This window comes from Globicephala melas, chromosome 2, assembly GCF_963455315.2.
Source record: "Globicephala melas chromosome 2, mGloMel1.2, whole genome shotgun sequence".
Taxonomy (NCBI): domain Eukaryota; kingdom Metazoa; phylum Chordata; class Mammalia; order Artiodactyla; family Delphinidae; genus Globicephala; species Globicephala melas.
Window position 1 is genome coordinate 28,953,596 of NC_083315.2, and position 19,144 is coordinate 28,972,739.

Below are 19,144 nucleotides of genomic sequence, written 5' to 3' on the forward strand. Positions count from 1 at the left end.
TCTTACAGAGCCATAAAACAATTTATAAATAAATCCAATTTGGGAAATTTAACCTTGATTATAAGACTGGAATAGAGTCCATATTGAAATTCTAATTATGACCCATATAGCAAATTTTACTCCAATCAAGAATCTAGTCTAGGATTACATATTGCATTTAGTTGTCATGTTTCCTTAGTCTCCTTAAATCTGGAAAAGTTCCTTAACCTTTCACTGTCTTTTATGGCCATGCCGTGCGGCTTGTGAGATCTTAGTTCCTCAACCAGGGATTGAACCCAGGCCCTCAGCAATGAAAGCACCAAGTCCTAACCACTGGACTACCAGGGAATTCCCAAGCCTTGATATTTTTGAAGAGTACGGTTTTTTGAAGAGTCAGAGTTTTTGTAGAACGTCCTCAGTTTGTGATTATTCCTCATGGTTAGTTTGTGGCTTGACAGGAACCCGACATAACTGACATCACGTGATGTCAGCAGGCCACCATTATTGGGGATGCCAACTTTCACCTCTCAGTTAAGATGGGGTCCACCATATTTATCCACTGTAAAAATACCTTTCCCCTCTTTGAAATTAATAAGGAATAAGCAATTAATAAGCTGTGAAATGGCATTCACAACTTTTTACTCAACAACTTTTATCCAATGATTTTTAGCATACATTGATGACTCTTGCCAGAATAAATGCTACGATAGTTGCAACATGGTAATTTAAAAAACAATTCTTTCTCATTCATTAGTCAGCCTTCTACTGTAAAGAATAGCTTTCCCTTTTCCTTCCTCATCTCTATTATTTTTTTTTACTCACACATTTGTTTATATTTAGTAAGAACTCATGGATTCTTTTATTTTCCAATGTATTCTCATGTATTACTGTCATTTTCATTTTGATACTTCCACCTAATTTGACTAAGTTAGTTCTTTATTGCATTTCTATTTGGATGGCTTTTGGGGGCCAGAGATTCTCTATGAGCTTAATACCTTTTATGAGCCCTCTCTTACCTTCTAATACAAATCTTGACTCACTATCGAATTCAAACATCATAAGCGCTCGGAAGACCTTTGGGATTCTTGCCTTGCTTACCCCTCCAGGCTCTCATGCCCTCCACTCACCTTACCACATTGGTTTTATGATCTGTCATGTTCAAATATTTCCTTCTCTGACCAGGACTGGCCTCTCCCTCCCTGCTGGAAGGTGTGTTGGCAGCCCCTCCACTCTGGTGTCTTTGGCCTTGGCTCGGTCATCTCTTTCTTTGATTCCTTCCCAAGCTGGCTTCAGACCCTCCCATGTGCTTGCTACCTGGGCAATCTGCACACACTCCATAGCAAACCTTACTCCTCTTTATCCCCCACTACCTGTTCACCTGTCTTTTGGTCGGTACTGCTCTGTGCCATCTCCCCAGCACTTAGCACCGCCCCTAAAGCGGAGCAGGGACTTGGTGAGTGCTACGAGTACCCAGAAGGGAAACCGATTGTCTGAAAGGAAAAGATGTAAATGGCTGACACTTGAGCTGTAACTGGAAAAATAAGCCAGATTTTGCCAGAAGTGGAAGCAGAGGACGACCCTTCTGGCAGAAGGAAGAGCACAGATGAAGGACACTAGAGGACCAAAGTGTTCAGAAACGAAGACACTCCACACACAACTTCATGCGCAGCAAACATTTGGGAACCAATGCTTCTCTCTTTGTTTTGTTCTCTAACAGGAATTATAACACTGTGGTGACTGCCAGTTGATTGGCCTTTCAGTAAACAGTAGGGTCATAGAGTGTAAAGCCTGCGTGTCATTCACATCCACACCCAGAGACTACCCCAAGGTCTTCAAAAATGCATGTTAAGAGAATGTGATTGGAAGGTTAGGTTGTCTAACCCTGGGGCAGGAAAGGAGATGTGAGAGGCCCGTGAGCCAGTTTGTGAAGGGCCTGCTAGTCCATGAAAAACAACTTGGACTTCAACAAGTCTTGACTCAGAGTGGAATGGTGAGGAGGCTTTTAAAGGAAATGTAAGCTGGCATGGTGAAAGGTGGGGAGGCAGAGACCAGCTGTGATGCTACTGAAACAAACTGGGAGAGAAGTAACAGCAGGCAAATCCATCATAAGCAGAAGGAAAGCTTTTAGATAGAATAGGTAGGACTTGTAACTGCTTGAGATGAGAAGTGGTTTTTAAAAACTGATCTTATTTTTCTAAGTAGAAATGCCATAAAAATTCATTTTGTTATAATCTCACATCCCAAGGTGAAAATGGGTGCTTCTTTTGAAGCACAGGTTAAAAAAAAAGCACAGACGAATAAAAAGCCAGTTTTGATTGTTTAGGAAGGATCACCCAACACAAATAGAAAGTGAGAGATGTCATTTCAATATAAACTATTCTCATATCATTTAGTCTCTTTTGTAATATGGGAACTTATCTGTATATCAAAAAGTCTGCCAGAATGTAAACACCAGCAAAAAAGATGGAAATCTAACCTAATAACTTTGGAGAATTCCTGACCTTTCAGAGGTGGACCACATCACTGGGCCCGGCCTAGGGATGACTTCCTGGGCCTCAGTCTAAAACGTTCCAAGCGGAGGTACCTGAGAAGGGCTCTGCAACATATCCAACAGGTTCTCTTGGAAAGTGAACTCTAAACGCGACTTTTTTTCCAGAAATATGTACTTGCTTTGAATATTACAGGAAATCTCAGTCTTACGTGATTATGTTTAAAGACATTGCTATGAATAGCATTATTGAACTTCCAAGTTTTTTAGAGCGAGGATGTTACAACGTATGCCAAAGCAGAAGGCGCCCAGCACCGATGTGATCTTCCCAGTCAATACACGGAAGTCCAGAGCGCATCCTGTCGGCGTTCGGACCCGCAGAAGGAACAGGTAAGAAGCACCGGTGCACGGATAAGGCTGGACAGAGTGACCCAGAGAAGCCTTTCCAGGTCACATGTATGTCTACATAATCAACAGCCGAGCGGAGCAGGCACACAGGAAATCAGGCAGCAAGATTAAAGCCGGTGAACATACTTTACTTTTGTTTTTCCTCCCCATAGAATGGGTCGGGTGGGTGGCACATGCTCGGGTTTGGGAAGACATCCCGAGTCTTCAGCATTTCCCCTGAAACCGCGGAGAACGGAGTTGGCCGACGAGCGGCCCAGGGCACCCGCTCCACGGACAGGCGACGCCGCCTTCTCCCTTTTCCCGGGCGCGCTCAGGGGGCTCTCCTGACCCGACCACCCGGATGGCCAGACGGCCTCGGGGAGGGTCCGGTCCCGGGATGAGGGGAGGGAGGGGTCGGGGTCTTGGGCCGAGGGGGACGGGGGTCGCGATCCCGGGGTGACGGGGTCAGGGTCCCGGGATGAGGCCGGGGGCGGGAGTCTCGGTCCCCGGCTAAAGTGGGCAGTGGTCGCGGTCCCAGCCGACAGCACCTCCTCCTCAGGTCGCGGCGGGGGCGGTACGGAGAGCGTGCGCGGGGTGGGGCTGCGTGCGCGCCCCCACCAATCACAGGCGTCGCCGGGAGGGGCACGAGCACCGAGAGGCCAGGAGGAGGGGGCGGGCCCGGCGCTGCGCGAGGCCAATCAGGGCGCAGTGCCGTCATGACGTAAGGGCGCCGAGCGCCAGTCGGCGGACCAGGCGGTGAGTACGCGGGCGCGCGGGCGCGGGAGCGCGCTGGGCGGGACTTCCGGCGGGGCCCGGAAGCGGGAGCTGTGTGTTCTCATGCGAACGGGAAGGAGCGTTGGGGTGCTGGAGTCGCGAGGTTGAGATATTTTTCGGCCCGAAACGGGAAAGAGTTGCCGCCGCCCCGCCGCCAGTCCGCGCCGCGCCGACCCCCGCCGCTCGTCCGGGCCGGCCGCGCCCCTGCTTCCGCCCCTCCCTCACGGCCCGTCCGCGTGTGGCGCGGTTGCCGGGCACCGGGGCTGCGGCGGTCGGCGGCCGGGCGGCGGCGGTGCTGACAGGTGAGCGCGGCGGCGGGCGGGCTGCTCTGCTCCGCTCCCGACGCGTCGCGCCCGGCCTCCGCCTCGGACCCGCGCCGCGCCCGCCTGTCATGGGCCGCCATCTTCCCGGAGGACGCGGCCGGGCAGGGCCCAGCGAGTGTAGCCGGGCCGGGGCGCGGGCAGAGGGGTCTGGGTGCGGACCGGGGCGGCGGGCAGGGCTGGGGCCGGCCAGGGCCGGGCCGAGGTCTCGGGGGCCGGGGCAGGGGTAGGGTACGGGCAGCACCGCCGTCCGGCCCGCACTGCGGCGGCCTCGCCCTGCCCTCCGCCCGGGCCCGGGACCGCGGCCGGCCGGGCGGGGAGGGCCCGGGTCACTCGGACCAGGAAGTAGGATCCTGTTGCTCCGGGTATGCTTGGGACGGTCCCGCTCTCCTCAGAGAGGTTTGAGCAGAGGCAGATTCTGGAAGAAGTAAGAAAAAATTCTAAAGACGCCTTGTGTTCGAGAAAGGGGCAGGTCAGGAATCTCTTACCACCTGCTTCTCAGTCGTGTCCAATCAGAACGTAAAACTTAAGACTTGTTCAGACTTCACTGTAATTTTGTATTGCAACTTTCCGTGCAGGTCATCTTGTCTTCCCCCTCATTTCTACATAAAACGGTCTTTAATTTAGGCTGAGGTGAAACTTGAGAAGATTATCTGTAGGGTAGCTATCCTGTGCGTTTGAGACCCTCTCTTTGGCTGCTCAGTAACTTGCCCTAAATGTTAAGTGGAAGTTTGACGTTTTGGATAACTGAAGGAATGGGAAGAGTTCCCTGGACTCTTCAGGGAAATCAGGTTGTGTGAGGGTTTTTAGAAAAAGATAATATCAACTTGAATATTGTAAGCATACAAGTTATTTTCTTGTTTTTAAAGTTTTTCTCATGACATTTAGCTGGTCTCTTATTTTGTATTAAGTATCTAAAATGCTTTTGAAATAGGTTCTGAGTTGTAGTTTGCAAAGACCACAGTGGGGAAGAGTGACGTTCATTTCTTTGGAGGTCAGATAATATGTGCAGTGTGCAATTTCCATACTTCCCCACCTGCCTGGCTCCCTCTAATTTACAGTCAGGGTAATTTACAGAAGTTGAAATGGTTGTGGCTTGTCAACTTTTCTCTGTATTTAATATTCTGAAGGGCAGTTTTATAATCAGGCTCTACGAAATCGCTTGATGTAAGTTTGCTTGAGTTGCTAAGGTGGAATACTTTATGAAAGGCATCAGGTTAGCAAGTTTATTATTCAACCATAAGTTTGATTTGTGTACTTCGTTTTGAAACTTGTGTTTAGTTAGAAATAAATTTCATCCTGTATTTTGAAAAGTTGATGTGTGTTGCCTTTGTAAGATGAAGAAGTGGGTGTGTGAAGAGAGACATGGCTTCTTATTGATTAGAAATTACCCTCTGGGGCTTCACTTTTTTATCTCTAAAAGGAGGATTATAATAACATCAGCCTCATTGGACTGTTTGTAACATATTGATGTTGGCTGTTTTTGCTCTTTTTTTTTATTACTCAGATTCTTATTCAGAATTTTGAAAATGGTGTTTACCTTATTACTGTTTTCAATATTCTTTTAGTGAGTGTCAGTTTAAATTTATTAACAGATTTTTTTTTTCTTTATCACATGTATCTGGGCAGAGAAAGCAGGTCTGAGGACAGAATGTGTAGTTGGAGAAAGGATTTATACTATATTTGAGTAGGAGCCAGAGAGAAAATGGATGATAATATGAGAACAGAAGTTTCTTGGCATTTATTTTAACGTGTTTTGTTGAAGAGTAGCCAAAATTAAATGGCAACATGTTCAGGGAAGATTTTGATTTTATTTAAGTTTCCTAGGAATTGCACTTTAAAAAAAATTGAGATTTGGAGAACTTATTGATATTAATATGGTTTTCACAGATAAGCACATGTTTAGACAAATACGTATTTAAAATCTGTGGAAACAAATATTTTACTTAATCACTTGTTTTTAATGAAGCAGTTTTCATATATCTATCATAAAACAGTTCCAAAATACTTAAGTGCAAGGTGGGAACATCATGTTTTTAATGTTAATAACAATAAACAGTGCTTTAAAGTAGCCCCACTACTTAACATAGATTTGCAACAATATTACAAGTTTTTGCAATGATAGAGCTGTAGTTGATGTTACCAACCAAGTGGCTGACAAACTCCTTTCACTGTTAATTTCAGTGTCCTGCTGCTGGAATTCATACTTTCTGTAGTGATAACTAGGATTATAACCTAGGTCTTCTAATTTTAGTAACTTGTGTTTTCTTTATGATTGTCCCTTGAGATTGCAAAAAGCTCTGTAGCTATATTACTTTAAATTCCATTTGTTTTCGTCTTAATATTTAAGGCACAAGTTTCAAATAGGCTTTCATAACACATGCTGTACTCTTGCAGGGTTCTCTCATATTTAAGGATTTTTTTTTCCCGATTGGTAAATGCAAGAAAATCATGTATATTCTTGTAATTCCTCCTATAAGACCATTGACTCAACCTTTTAATAATGGAGAGAAGAAAACAAGCACTGAAGTTGTGTTTATGGAAAGTGCATTGTTAAAAGAAACAGACACTGCTACAGGGTTTGGTCGCTTATGCTCCTTTGTAAAACTTTATTCCTGTAAAGAGTTCTCCTTTTTCTGTAAGCGCTAATTTTAGAGTACCTAGTAAAGGAGGCACTGCCTTCTGAGAGGGCTAAACTCACCAGACCTGATTTTAATTTAGTTCAGTTTGAACTTTTTGCTCCTAATTGTTGCACTTGTTGGTATCTTTGGAGCTACTCTACTTCTGGAGTTATCTTGATTAGAAAATGAATTTCTTTATTAGAATGTGGAATTGTAAGGTAGATAACCATTAGGTTCTCTTACTGAAAGGAGGAGGATATTTCCAACATGGAAATTTTTTTCCCTAATGTTCTAGCGCTTTATTTTTCCCACATGTAAATGTCTTCCTTATGATCAGGCAAAATGATTAAGTCAGCTTATGTTTCCTTCCTTCTCACCTCCCCCACCCCAAACCTTTTGTTCCTTCAGTGCTTTATAAACTTTTTCATCATTTTTTTGGAGAAGCAGTCATGGTTCCTGTGTAATCATGAAGGGCTGCAGGTGAGTGATGCCACCCCTTTTGTGCCTTCTGTCATGGTCTGGTTTCCTCTTTAGTGTCAGACCTACTTCCCTACTATAGTGAGACCTGGGCCACAGAGTGCATTCTGTAACATGGTGGACATTTCCTATTTAACTTAAATTTGATAATCCTTGAGGTGAGACTTAGTCTTCACTGAAAATGTTATTTATGAAATCTGATATGCAAAAGTTTTGGCTTAAAAATTGATAAATTAGGCTGATATTTATTTGTGTGATAAAAATAAAATGCTCTTTTATTTACACACACCATTTTTGTTACACTGTAGTGAGAGGTTGCTTTAAAGGCATATCCTGATTGTTAGGCCCTTTGTAAAAACTCCTCAGTGACTGTCCCCTGCCTAACTAAGAAGTGCCCAGGGGCCTTGCCACTTCTGCCTTCTCCTTGCCGGCTGGGCCACCTTTGGTTGGCCTGCTCTGGCCACAGTCCTCTCCCCAAAACCATGGCCTTGTCTTTGCTCTTTCTTTCCTTTGCCTGGAATTGAAGGTCTTTTCTTCTTTTTTTTTGACTTAGCTCCTTAACCCATCCTTAAAAAGGTATTTCAGGAATGCTTGCCTTAATTTTTAATGTCATGCTGAGTGCTTCTCTGTTTCCATAGCACCCCAAGGCATTGCACTAATTAATTAATGTAAGCTTCTTGTGGGCAAGATCCTTTTATGTCCCTAATCTCTTTGCCCAGCCCGGGGCCAAGTGTTGCACTACAGATGTTGAGGAAACTTTGTTTCACTAGAGGGATAAGGTACCTCCCACCTCAGTTTTAGAGGAATTATTTGCATGCTTTCATAAACAAACATGCAAATTTTTACTTGAAAAGAATGCAATAGAAAATGCATAAAAATTCTACTTACAAAATGTTAACTGACTTGATAGCTACATCTAGCACGTACACTATTTTAGGTGGAGTGATTTAACTACGTGACCTCTAGATGATATTCTTTCTCAGTCTTTAAAAATGTGCCCCTTTTGATAACAATATTTCTTACCTTCTTTATTTTGCTTTGAAATGAAAACAAATTATATTAGCCAAAAACAAAGCAATTACAATAGTGAAAATGTATTTTTAAACTTCAGTGGATTTTTCAATTTTTTATTCCCTTTTGAGAATCATTGCTCCATGACCTGGTGCAGAGCAGGGCCACTGAGAGGAAAGAGGAGAGTTCATTCATTCCTTTTTTGAGCGGGTATTTTTGATCAACCACACATTAGCAGTACAAAGATGAATGATACCAGAACTTTTCTCTAAGGCTTGTGGTCTAGAAGGAATTAAGACAGTGAATTGTTTTATTTAAAGTAAAGTAGACCAGCATTTTTGGAATCTTGAACCCTCTGTACGTGAAACTTCTTTAGGACTCTCCACTCCACGCTTCCTTGAGCAGTCCCGTTAGGACAGTCGAGTTTATTGTAGTGTGGTGTGTGGTGGACATCCCTCATCTCCCTTCCCTGCTTTATTTTTGTTTGTAGCACTTACTACTACGTTATAACATGCCATGTAATTCCTGTATTTTACGTACCTTGTGTCTTCTTGTACTTGAATGTAAACCCTATGAAGTTGAGGGTTTCTGTCTCTTCTGTTCATTGGTATGAACCCAGACCTTAGAAAACAGTATGCACTAAATAATTGAGTAAATCCCAGGGTTGTAATGGTGAACAAAAGAGAAAATTGCCCTCCTCTCTGGAACTTTCTGTCCACTGAGGCAGGGAGACAAACAGATAATGTTGTGCTGGGAGGTTGTCATGTAGACCTTGAGGGATTGGGCAAGGGGAGGGAGCCTTCTAGGCAGAGGATAATGGTGCAAAAACTCTGAGCTAGGAACTGATTCGGAGAGGCTGGCGACAGGGATGGGGTGGGCAAGGCAGCAGCGGGGTCCTGCAGGGTCTGGAGCTCCTGGCATGGGTGAGAATTGTGCTTTCTATCCTAAGAACAGTGAGAAGCAGTCAGAGGGTTTGAAACAGGAGTATTCCAAGACCAGAATTGCCTTTTTAAGCAATCCTTCTGCTTTACAGAGACTTGTGTCGAAGGGGAGGAATGGATGCATACAGACTGGTTTTACTTGGCCCCAGGGTGGCAAGCTCTCTTGCTTACACTTGTGTTTGTCACAGTGGAACAGTCCAAGCCCTGGTCTAAATGAAGAATAGGTTGCTTAGAACCCCTTTCATTTGTCTTACACATAATCATGTGTGTTTAAAAAATACTTTAAAAATAGGCCTCAAACCTGCTAGCTTTTGTCACTTGTTTAAAGTATACTTGTTTAAAGTATAAAGTATATTTGTTATTTCAGCTTTTATTAAGGCAGACTAATTAACAGATTCCTTTTTTAGAAACATCTCTGAAAAATGAGAACATTTTGTTTTCAGATTTCAAAAAGCTTTGTTTTATTGTCAAAGCTTGAAAATATAGGGATTAAAAACATAGTGACCAGTTGGATATAGATTTACAAGTTGCCTCGATTATTATCTCTTTCTGAATATATTAAACATTCCCTTTTCAAATATTTTTTTCTGGAAATAAGTCCTTTAAAACCTCTTCTTTAAATACTTAATACTTTCTGAACATTTTTATTTCTGTTTGTTGATTACATATGTCTCTGTATTTCATTGTTGAGATTCTGCCATCTGTATAATTTCTGCCTTGCCATGTACAGGTGACCCTTGAACAACGGAGGGGTTGGGGAGCCAGTCCTCTGCACAGTTGAAAATAAGAATAGAACTTTCCAGCTGGCTCTCTGTATCTGTGGTCCCACACCCGTGGACTCAACCAACCTTGGGTCGTGTAGTACTGTAGTACATATTTATTGAAAAAAATCTGTGTATAAGTGGACCCACACAGTTCTGTGTTGTTGAGTCAACTGTGTGTGTCTGTGTGTGTGTGTCAGTCAGTCATAAGCACACTGCATATAGTATGTACTGTAATCCATTGCTGCCTGGCTTCTCACAACTCCCATGGTCAGGGAATAACAGCAGCCTTTAAAAGCAGACTTGAAGTCCCCATGGAGAGAGTTGCCTTTTAAAAATCTGGGTATTTAGAAGGCAAAAGCATTTGATCTTTGCTTGTACTTTTATGGTATGCTGGTTGTCATTTAGTGCAGAAGCTCAGTGTGGAAACCTTTTGGGATAAACCTTTCTCTGGCATTATTGTAAGGTCCATGTTCCTTTTGGATTCATATCTGTATCTCCAGTGATGTTTGGTGTCAGACTAGAATGCTATTTCTAGTTTCCCTTCGTACAGACCATTTCCCTTGGAGTACAGACCATTGTACAAGTGAGTAACTATGAGTCAGCAGTGTTTGCTTCTTCACACCTTAAATATCTAGGCAGGGGAAGGGCAGCTGGTGAGGACAGAAGGATGCAGTGATTAAAGTAGCTCATACGTAGTACTTGCTGTCTGTGTGTGTGGCCCTTAGTTTTTCACAGCTCTTCCTATTTCTTTGTATACATTGACAAATTTTCCTTTATTCTGCTGAAATCATTATCTTTCAGGGCTCAGTGCAGGAGAGCTAATCCTAAACATGAAAGGACCGGAAGTAGAAAATAGGATCACCAAATAAAATTGCAGAAGCATTCAGGCACACAGATAGAATTTGAAAGTCTCTGTGACCTGGCGAAACTTTCAGTTTAGAGTGAAATGTTTTCCTACAAAAGAGTGGCTTGGGATCCTAAAATGACCATAAATTTTAGTATTTTCAGTCATGGACACTCTTAGCATACTGTTCTTTGAAGTTTAGAATGTTGAGAGTGTGTTTGATTGTCATTGTGGAGGTTTTTAATCTGTTAATGTAGTTATAAGTTTTTCGTGAAATCGCAAGATTACAGCTCAAGATAAAAAACCATAGATCAGGTGTTTCCCCAAATTCACTGTATGGCCACAAGTCATATTACAGCGGTCCTCTCTTGTCTGTGGGGGATACATTCCCACAGTGGATGCCTGAAGCTGCGGATAGTGCCATAACTCCTATATAATTTTTTCCTATACATACATACCTAGGATAAAGTTTATACATTAGGCACAGTAAGACATTAACAATAATAATAAGATATGACAATTATAACCATATACCATAATAGGAGTTATGTGAATGTGGTCTCAAAGTACCTTATTGTACAAATTTAATGCCTTTTCCATCTTAACTAATCGTTTATCAAACACTGTGGCTATAACTTTTGCACTTTGAGGTGCGACAGAAAAACTAGCACGAATTTCTTTTTCCTTCACAATTTTCAGTGTTCGTACTATAGATCTTAACCTTAGCACACAATTTTTATCCTTATTAAGTCAGGAATTTTTACCTTTTCACTTAAAGGAAGCACTTCACAGCTTCTCTTTGGCATATCTAAATTGCCAGCATCACTACTCTTGTACTTTGGGGCAATTATTAAATAAAATAAGGGTCCCTTGAACTCCAGCACTGCCAGACTGTGATAGCTGATCTGATAGCCAGCTGGCTGCTGAGTGACTAATGGGTAGGATACGAGCTGCACAAAGGGTTGAGTCATGTCCCGGGTGGGACAGTGCAAGATTGGGCTGTGCTACTCAGATGGCGCGCAATTGAAAACCTATGAATTGTTTATTTCTGGGATTTTCCACTTGATATTTTTGGACCATGGTTGACCCTGGGTAACCAAAAGCATGGAAAGCAAACCACGGATAGGGAGGGACTACTATGTTAGGTAATATTCTGAGTGGGGCAAATGAAAGCTAGATCATTAACTTCCAATTTACAGTTTGGTGCGTGGGGGTGAGGTTAGGTAGGTTTATTGATAATTGGTGAAGAATAAGTGTACTAAGTGTTTAATAATTAACAATACACGTAATCAGCCTTAATCCAGTTACATGGAGTAGTTTGGTTTTTTTGTTTTTGTTTTTGCTGTACGCGGGCCTCTCACTGCTGCGGCCTCTCCCGTTGCGGAGCACAGGCTCTGGACGCGCAGGCTCTGCGGCCAAGGCTCACGGGCCCAGCCGCTCTGCGGCATGCGGGATCCTCCCGGACCGGGACACGAACCCGTGTCCCCTGCATCGGCAGGCGGACCCTCAACCACTGCGCCACCAGGGAAGCCCGAGTAGTTTGTTTTTATCAGTGCCGTTGTTACCTGCCTGGAATTATAAGACTGAGAGGGAAACCTTTTATCCTTTTTGACTATTCATGTAATGTTTGGTGTGAATGAAATAACACTTTGAAGTAAGTCATTTTCTGAGACTTTGAGTTTTGGTCTACATTATTTTATTAACTGAGATTTGATAATAGTTTCTGAAAATAACTGCCAGAAAAATTGTGTAGTATTACAGTTGTAGTGTGAGGGTTTTAAAGCTCTAAAGATTCAGAGACTGAAACCCACAGTAGTAAAATTAATTAGAAATACAGCTAGTTGGCTGGTGGCAGAGTGAGGACTATAACTTCGGTCCCCTATTAATAGAACTCAGTAGGATACTTTTCAAGTTATACCCTTAACAGTGGAATTTCAAAAGAAAAATTGAAATTGGTGAAAGTGTTAGTTTTATGTATCCTATAGAATTTTAAGTCAGCATTTTATTGTTATGTTTTTAAAGCAGATTTGTAAAGCAGCCATTAAACTGTGCTTTTTAAAACATTGAATTAATGTTTTTACTCCAGGAAAATTAAGGGTTTTGTTTGCCATTTTAGATAATTTAACCTATTAGCTTTAATCCATTTAAAATCCTTCCTGTTAGGAAGGCGCTAACAGGTCTTTTGTCTGTATCATATATTCAGACTCGTCTTTGAGAAATAGTCTAAGGAAAATTCATTTAAATTCAGTGGTTTCCTTCCTAAAGCATTTAGACCTTAACATCCGCACCCCGGTGCAGGGCTCTGCCTTCAGGCTTTGGAAGCAGCAGCCCCTGTGTTCACACCCACCACCTTTCTGTGAAGAGGAGGGCGGGCTCCAGAGCTCTGAGCACCTCTCCAGGCCTTCAGTTCGACCTTGTCTATTTGTGTTCCTTCCTGCCGTGTGCCCAGTGATTTCACACCTCCATAGCCTGCAGCTTTCCTAAACGGAGACCTGAGCGCAGGTCATCCTCCGCAGTGTATTGGACTTGTAATTCAGGTGACCCAAAGCCCTTGCTGCTTTTTTCCCCATTTGTTCTTTGGAACATCTGTTTTACTGTTTAGGAACATCTGTTTTACTGTTTAGGAAACTGAGGCCTGGAGACAGGTACCTTATATCACACAAGAGAGAAGAGCAGAAAATGGGATTTGCCTAACTTCTTGTTTCCAAGTCCACTGCAAATAGTGCCCAATTCTCAGAAAGCATAGGTGTCTTGCATAAAGGTGTCTTAGGTCCAGTAACCTGATAGATTTGAGAGCAATAAACACAGCATAGCTAATCATCAGAAATGCTGGCTTTAATTAAAAAGTTTTAATAGTTGTTTTATAGTGATGATTGTTTAGGTCAGGGGTAGCCCACAACAGAAGTCTGAGAGAAGGTCATTTACCTTGCTGAGCAGTAATTCAAAATTATTGGAGCTGATTCTGATCCTCATAGTTGGCTTGGAACTTTTATGGTGATGTTATTAGTTTCATCGTCTGTTGAACTGTAATCCTAAGTGGGCTAGGACTTGTGATCCAGTTACTTACAAAATGGAGATGGTATTATGTTGGAATATCAAATTGAAAGATTATCCAAAGTAGTACATGCTTTTGAATTATAACTGTGGAACATAAATTCTTTTTTCAAACATGGTATCATTTTTGTAAGGAATGCTTCATGTTAGGGGGTATTTGATGTATTTTAATATTAACTGATTTGCACAGTCATTTTGGAAAACATGAAAGCGTGTTCAATTGTCAAACCTAATCTTTGAGGATCGTGATTAGGTTCTGTGCTTGGACTCAGTGGCTGTTACTTTCTGAGTACAATGTGGTATGGGTGTCCCTGCTGTCCTATTCGGAAGTGGAGCACTCCTCTGGAACCTTCCATAAGCCAAAATGGTATAAAGCAAAGAAGCAGTTACCTTAGGACACATCTTGTTAAGGGAGGCAGAGAATAGATGGAGGTAAAGCCCAGATGCTCACAGACGCAGCTCGCAGCCAGGTGGCTGGGTGCTGAGATGCTGAGTGTGGCGGGGGAAGAAGCTCAGCGAGGCTGCTCTCACTGCTCTAGTGAGCGATGCCTCTGTAACTGCTGCAAAACGAACGCAGAAAGCTGCCAAGCCGCCATTTTTGATTTTCGCAAAAGCAAAAGTTCTCTTCAGGTCTCTTGGTTAGCAAAAACGGGTACTAACATAGGCCTTTCGTACAAGCAAACTTTGGCAAAGTGGGAGATCTCTGTGTTTCATAGCTCCCTGGAGCCGGTGCCTGGTTGTTTGCTGGCACTTGTTTGAGCACATGCTCTGTGCTGACAGGCCCTAAATATGCTCACCACCTGCTGGGTGGGGGTCACTGCTCTTACTGTCCTCATCCCACGCCCAGCCTGATGTCATAGGTGGACTTGGGGTGAGGAGGGAATCCTTGAGCTCCTGGGTTTGTGTTTAACATTTCTAGTGTATGTCCATTTTTCCAGTGAAAGGAGTCATAACTTTCAGCATACTTTCAGAAGGATCTTTGACCTCTACTTTCTTTTTTTTTAAATTTATTTATTTTTGGCTGTGTTGGGTCTTCATTGCTGCATGCAGGCTTTCTTTAGTTGCAGCGAACGGGGGCTACTCTTCTTGGAGGTGCACAGGCTTCTCATTGAGGTGGCTTCTTTTGTTGCAGAGCACAGGCTCTAGGCACGTGGGCTTCAGTAGTTGTGGCGTGCGGGCTCAGTAGTTGTGGCTCACAGGCTCTAGAGCGCAGGTTTAGTAGTTGTGGCACATGGGCTTAGTTGTTCCGTGGCATGTGGGATCTTCCTGGACCAGGGATCGAACCTGTGTCCCCTGCATTGACAGGCGGATTCTTAACTACTGAGCCACCAGGGAAGTCCTGACCTCTACTTTCAATACAAATAATAGGTTTTGTGTGTTTGCCGCTTAGGAGTTTCTTCTGTGAGTTGTCATTTTGATAATTAAATGTAATTTTTTATTGCCAACATCACTTTGTATTTAACTCTTCTGTATGTTCAGATCCCAAGTGTACACTTACATGTATGTACACACATGTACACATATACAAAACCTAGAGAGTATCTAAAATAAAATGAAAGTGAACTCAAAGTAATTTTACTGTGATCTAAGAATGTTGCCTTTTCCCACATTAACACATCATTTGGAATATTCAGCAACAGAAGCTTTCACTTGGAGTCATCTCATTTTCTGAGCTTTATATTTTAAATACTAGGAATTTCCTCCCACATGTTTAGTGCATGAAAGATGAGATGATTAAACACATTTCCTGAGATTATGCTCTGTTGGGTACTGTATCAGGATACAGCGGTCAAGAAAGTAGATACTTTCCCACCCTCCCAGTACTGGAGAGATGGCTGCCTCGCTGCGTGTAAAGGGTTTGCAACTCAGGCTTTGTGGAGAGCATGGGGAGTGACATTTCCAACTGGGCTGTCTGGTTGGTGTCCCAGTGTCCTGAGTGCCTGCGTGGTGGGTGTATGCTGAGGGTGGGATGCAGGTCTCCTGTTTCAGGAGTGTCATTCTGCGGAAGGATTGGTGGGACGGGGAAGACCTAGGAGGTTGAGGTAGTCATTCTGTGCAAAGATCATGGTTACTGGAACAGTTTAGTGACAGTAGAGGTGAGGAGGTATAAGCTTATGTGAGAGAAGGGGTTAGAAATTTATTTGCAGGTTTCTGGTTAGAGCAGCAGGGTAGATGATGTACTGTCTTTCCTTGAGATTGAGGAATTGTCAGTTTTTGTTTGTTTGTTTTATATGAGAATGGATTTTTTTAAATGGTTGATTCTGAGGAATCCATAGGTCAAAAAATGTTTGCCAGATATTTGCTTAGATGCACTGAAATTTAACACATGGTGTTAACTGAAATCAGGAAAAGCTGAGAGCAGAAGGCCCAGTGAGGTAGAAGCTCCAGGTGATGACCTCCTGGTGAAACCAGCTACATGTGGGCAGCAAAGTGCTGGGGCTGGTGGGCTGCTCTTTGTTTTCTCTCTGTTCCTCTTCCTACCAGTTGAGTTGTTTGCTTACACGAGCCAATTAAGTTTGTCCCCGAGTTTGTTCAGGGCAGTTGTACTCATTAGTAGATGATTTAACTAATATAAACTGATAAAAATAGTACAAAACAGTTATCATAGGAAAACTAATTTGAAAACTTTGGAGTGTCTCAATAAAAACAAATCACCAAAACTGCTATTAAATTAGGTAGATGGATATGACAACTATAAAAAATTGGGGAATAATTATTCTAGAAGCATTGCACCATTCAGATTATTTTTTAAGTATCTAAGTTGTACTTCAAGGAAACAAGTGAAAGTCTTAGGTGATTCATTAGGATGTGGTTTAGGTGAGAAAGAAATAAAAGAACGTCCAATAGACTAACTCAGTCTAAGAAAAAGGCCCAAGTGATGAGTATATACAAGTTCAGGTGGCTCAGGATTCATGTATCAGGTTTCAGAATCGCCTCCCTTACTATACAGTTACTTCCTGTCACATAGGATTAGAGAGCATCCAGGGAGGGTCAGAGAGGAGGAGCAGAAAAGCAGGCACATGAGGAAGAGAGCGCTTGCAGAGGCTGCCTTCTGGTCCATCTAGTGTCAGGCAGGCGAGTGGCCGTCTTGGAAGGAACAGTGTCCTTGGAGAGGCTGCATCTGGTCCAGGACTCCCCCAGTCACTTGGTTTTGTTCTGCTTCTCTTGTCTCCACTCTCCCTCCCTTGTGCTCTGCCTTTGGAGACAGCACGGGCTGGGCATGTTTAGACAGGGACAGGAGGAGGAGGTTGAAGATATAGGAAAAGAGAAGGGAATGGGATCCAGACCACAGATAAATGACCAGCGCTCTTACAATTAACAGGTAGTTTTTTCTCTAAACCTTCTCTGATATAGAAACTGCAGAGAAAAACTCATTCATTTTCATGAAGTTTTTAAAAGTTGTCTTAGGTGCAGGTTGTAGGTATTTGGGTTCCTTGCCTTGACTTTCGAGGTCTAGTTTTCAAGAGCTATATAAGATTATAGTTGTTATGGAATATTTCCCTTTCACCAAAGTGCTAAGAAATATAGGTCTATTAGAAATACTAAATTCAGGAAAGGAAAGATGCACATTAACGTAGATCTTGAAATAAGTCATATTTTATCACTACTTATAAAGCTGTTAAGTGGCTTTTAATTTTTAAAGAAGATGATTTGCATGTCAGGTAACAAGATTTTAGGGAAGACCCATAGGGCTGTACATGGGGCTTGAGGAAGATAGGTTGCGCTATTTATTACGGCCATCTGTTGCATCAAATACAGCTATTTACTGCTTTGGAGCTCTGCAGACCCTGTGGGAATTTCATTGTCCTTCCTTTGGAGAAACATTACATATTCAAGATGTTCTTGCTTTGTTTTGGTTTATTGCTTTGTTGATTAATGTAGATCAGAAGTACCTTTTCCCCACAGCAAAGCTTTTCTTTTTTTGGGGGGGGGTACGCGGGCCTCTCACTGTTGTGGCGTCTCCCGTTGCGGAGCACAGGCTCCGGACGCGCAGGCTCAGCGGCCATGGCTCACGGGCCCAGCCGCTCTGCGGCATGTGGGATCTTCCCGGACCAGAGCACGAACCCGTGTCCCCTGCATCGGCAGGCGAACTCTCAACCACTGCACCACCAGGGAAGCCCCAAAGCTTTTCTTTTAATTTAACATACTTGAAAATTACATGTTGATAGTACTTTAAGAAATTGGTCTGTTACAGGATGAAGAAGTGAAAATATTCTGTCAGTATCAGGTGTACAGTTTTTTTAAATCACTGAATTTGTATATGGTTCCAGAACTTCGAACAATCGTGCCACCTCTGGTGCTGGTTTTGTGGCGCCCTCCTAGGAATAATAAACATGTCCCAGTTTGAGCAGCACAGGGTTAAAGCAGCTCTAAGATGTTTCCAGCTCTGACGTTCTGTCATTCTTTAAAATGTTGAGTTCTAAGTTTGCTCACCACCCCCCACCCGTCTTCCTCTTCAGGTTAAAGAGTATTGTGCTCTTTCAACTGAAAAACTGTAGTTATGTGATTATAAATTGGAAAGCACAATAGAACGTGATAGGCAGTCCTTGAACAAGTGCAAGATTCATTAAAAGGGTGAGGTGAATAGAGACTTTTTCCCATAAAAAGAGTTGAAGAAATGTACTGTCTAGAGTTTATTTTTGAAGAGGGCTTCTGGGTCTCTTGAAAGACACTTTTGTGGTATTGGTTCAGACTTTAGGTACAGGTGTATACTATTGGTATATTTGGCTATCAGCATTTTTTGTTTTCAAATGTAAATGAGAGAAAGTGATTTTTGTGGAGAGTTTCAATAATCTCAAGAAAGTGATCACATGTTCAAAATGAAAGTAACAAAGCTGTATAGTTTAGGGGAAAAAAACCTATATATGCTCAGTCCCCTAAGGTAAAAATAAATTATGAAAGATACTGAATGAAGCAGTTCTGCTCTTTGTCCAAAGGGTGATATTATGCATGAAAGGTCAGCAGTGATTGTTTTTTCCTGCTCTGGACTATAGACACGTTCAGCTTTCTATCAGCAAGCTTAGTGTGTGTCTGAGAACAGAGACACGTGAATAAGAGGCGCAGGCGCTCATGCTGGAAGGGCCTTTGCAGCAGGTGAGCAGACTGATGTGCTGCTGATGTGAGAAGGACTTGGGGGTGGAAGTGAGGGGGCCTGAGTGAGGCAGGAGAGGTATAGGGGGGCTCTCAGCCCGGCAGACTGCTGGCCAGACCCTGTGCACCTGGCACGTGGGGGGGGCCCTCACTTTCAACCTGGGAAGTAGTTCTTACTGAAAAAATGCTGATAAACAGATGAATGGAGGTCAGAATACATTCTAAACAGGCTGGACTCAGGACCATTAGCTTTCAAACTATGAAGTTGAATATCTTTGTTAAAATAAAAGTATTTCTTGGCATATGTACTCCTTCCACATTAGGCTGAGTGGTGTGGACGTGCTGCCTTGTGTCCTGTGCAGGCTGCCAGTTTGGCCCTGGCACTTCCTGGTC

The 19,144-nt window shown here is 43.0% G+C and overlaps 1 protein-coding gene across 1 annotated transcript in view; it reads left to right on the forward strand.

The window, feature by feature from the left end:
• Nucleotides 1–3,682: 3,682 nt before the first annotated feature.
• Nucleotides 3,683–19,144, forward strand: part of LARP4B (La ribonucleoprotein 4B) — an 87,958-nt gene continuing 72,496 nt past the window's right edge. The window contains exon 1 of the mRNA XM_060293700.2: nt 3,683–3,930. The gene's annotated coding sequence lies outside the window, so the exon portion shown is untranslated. The remainder of the gene's footprint in view (nt 3,931–19,144) is intronic.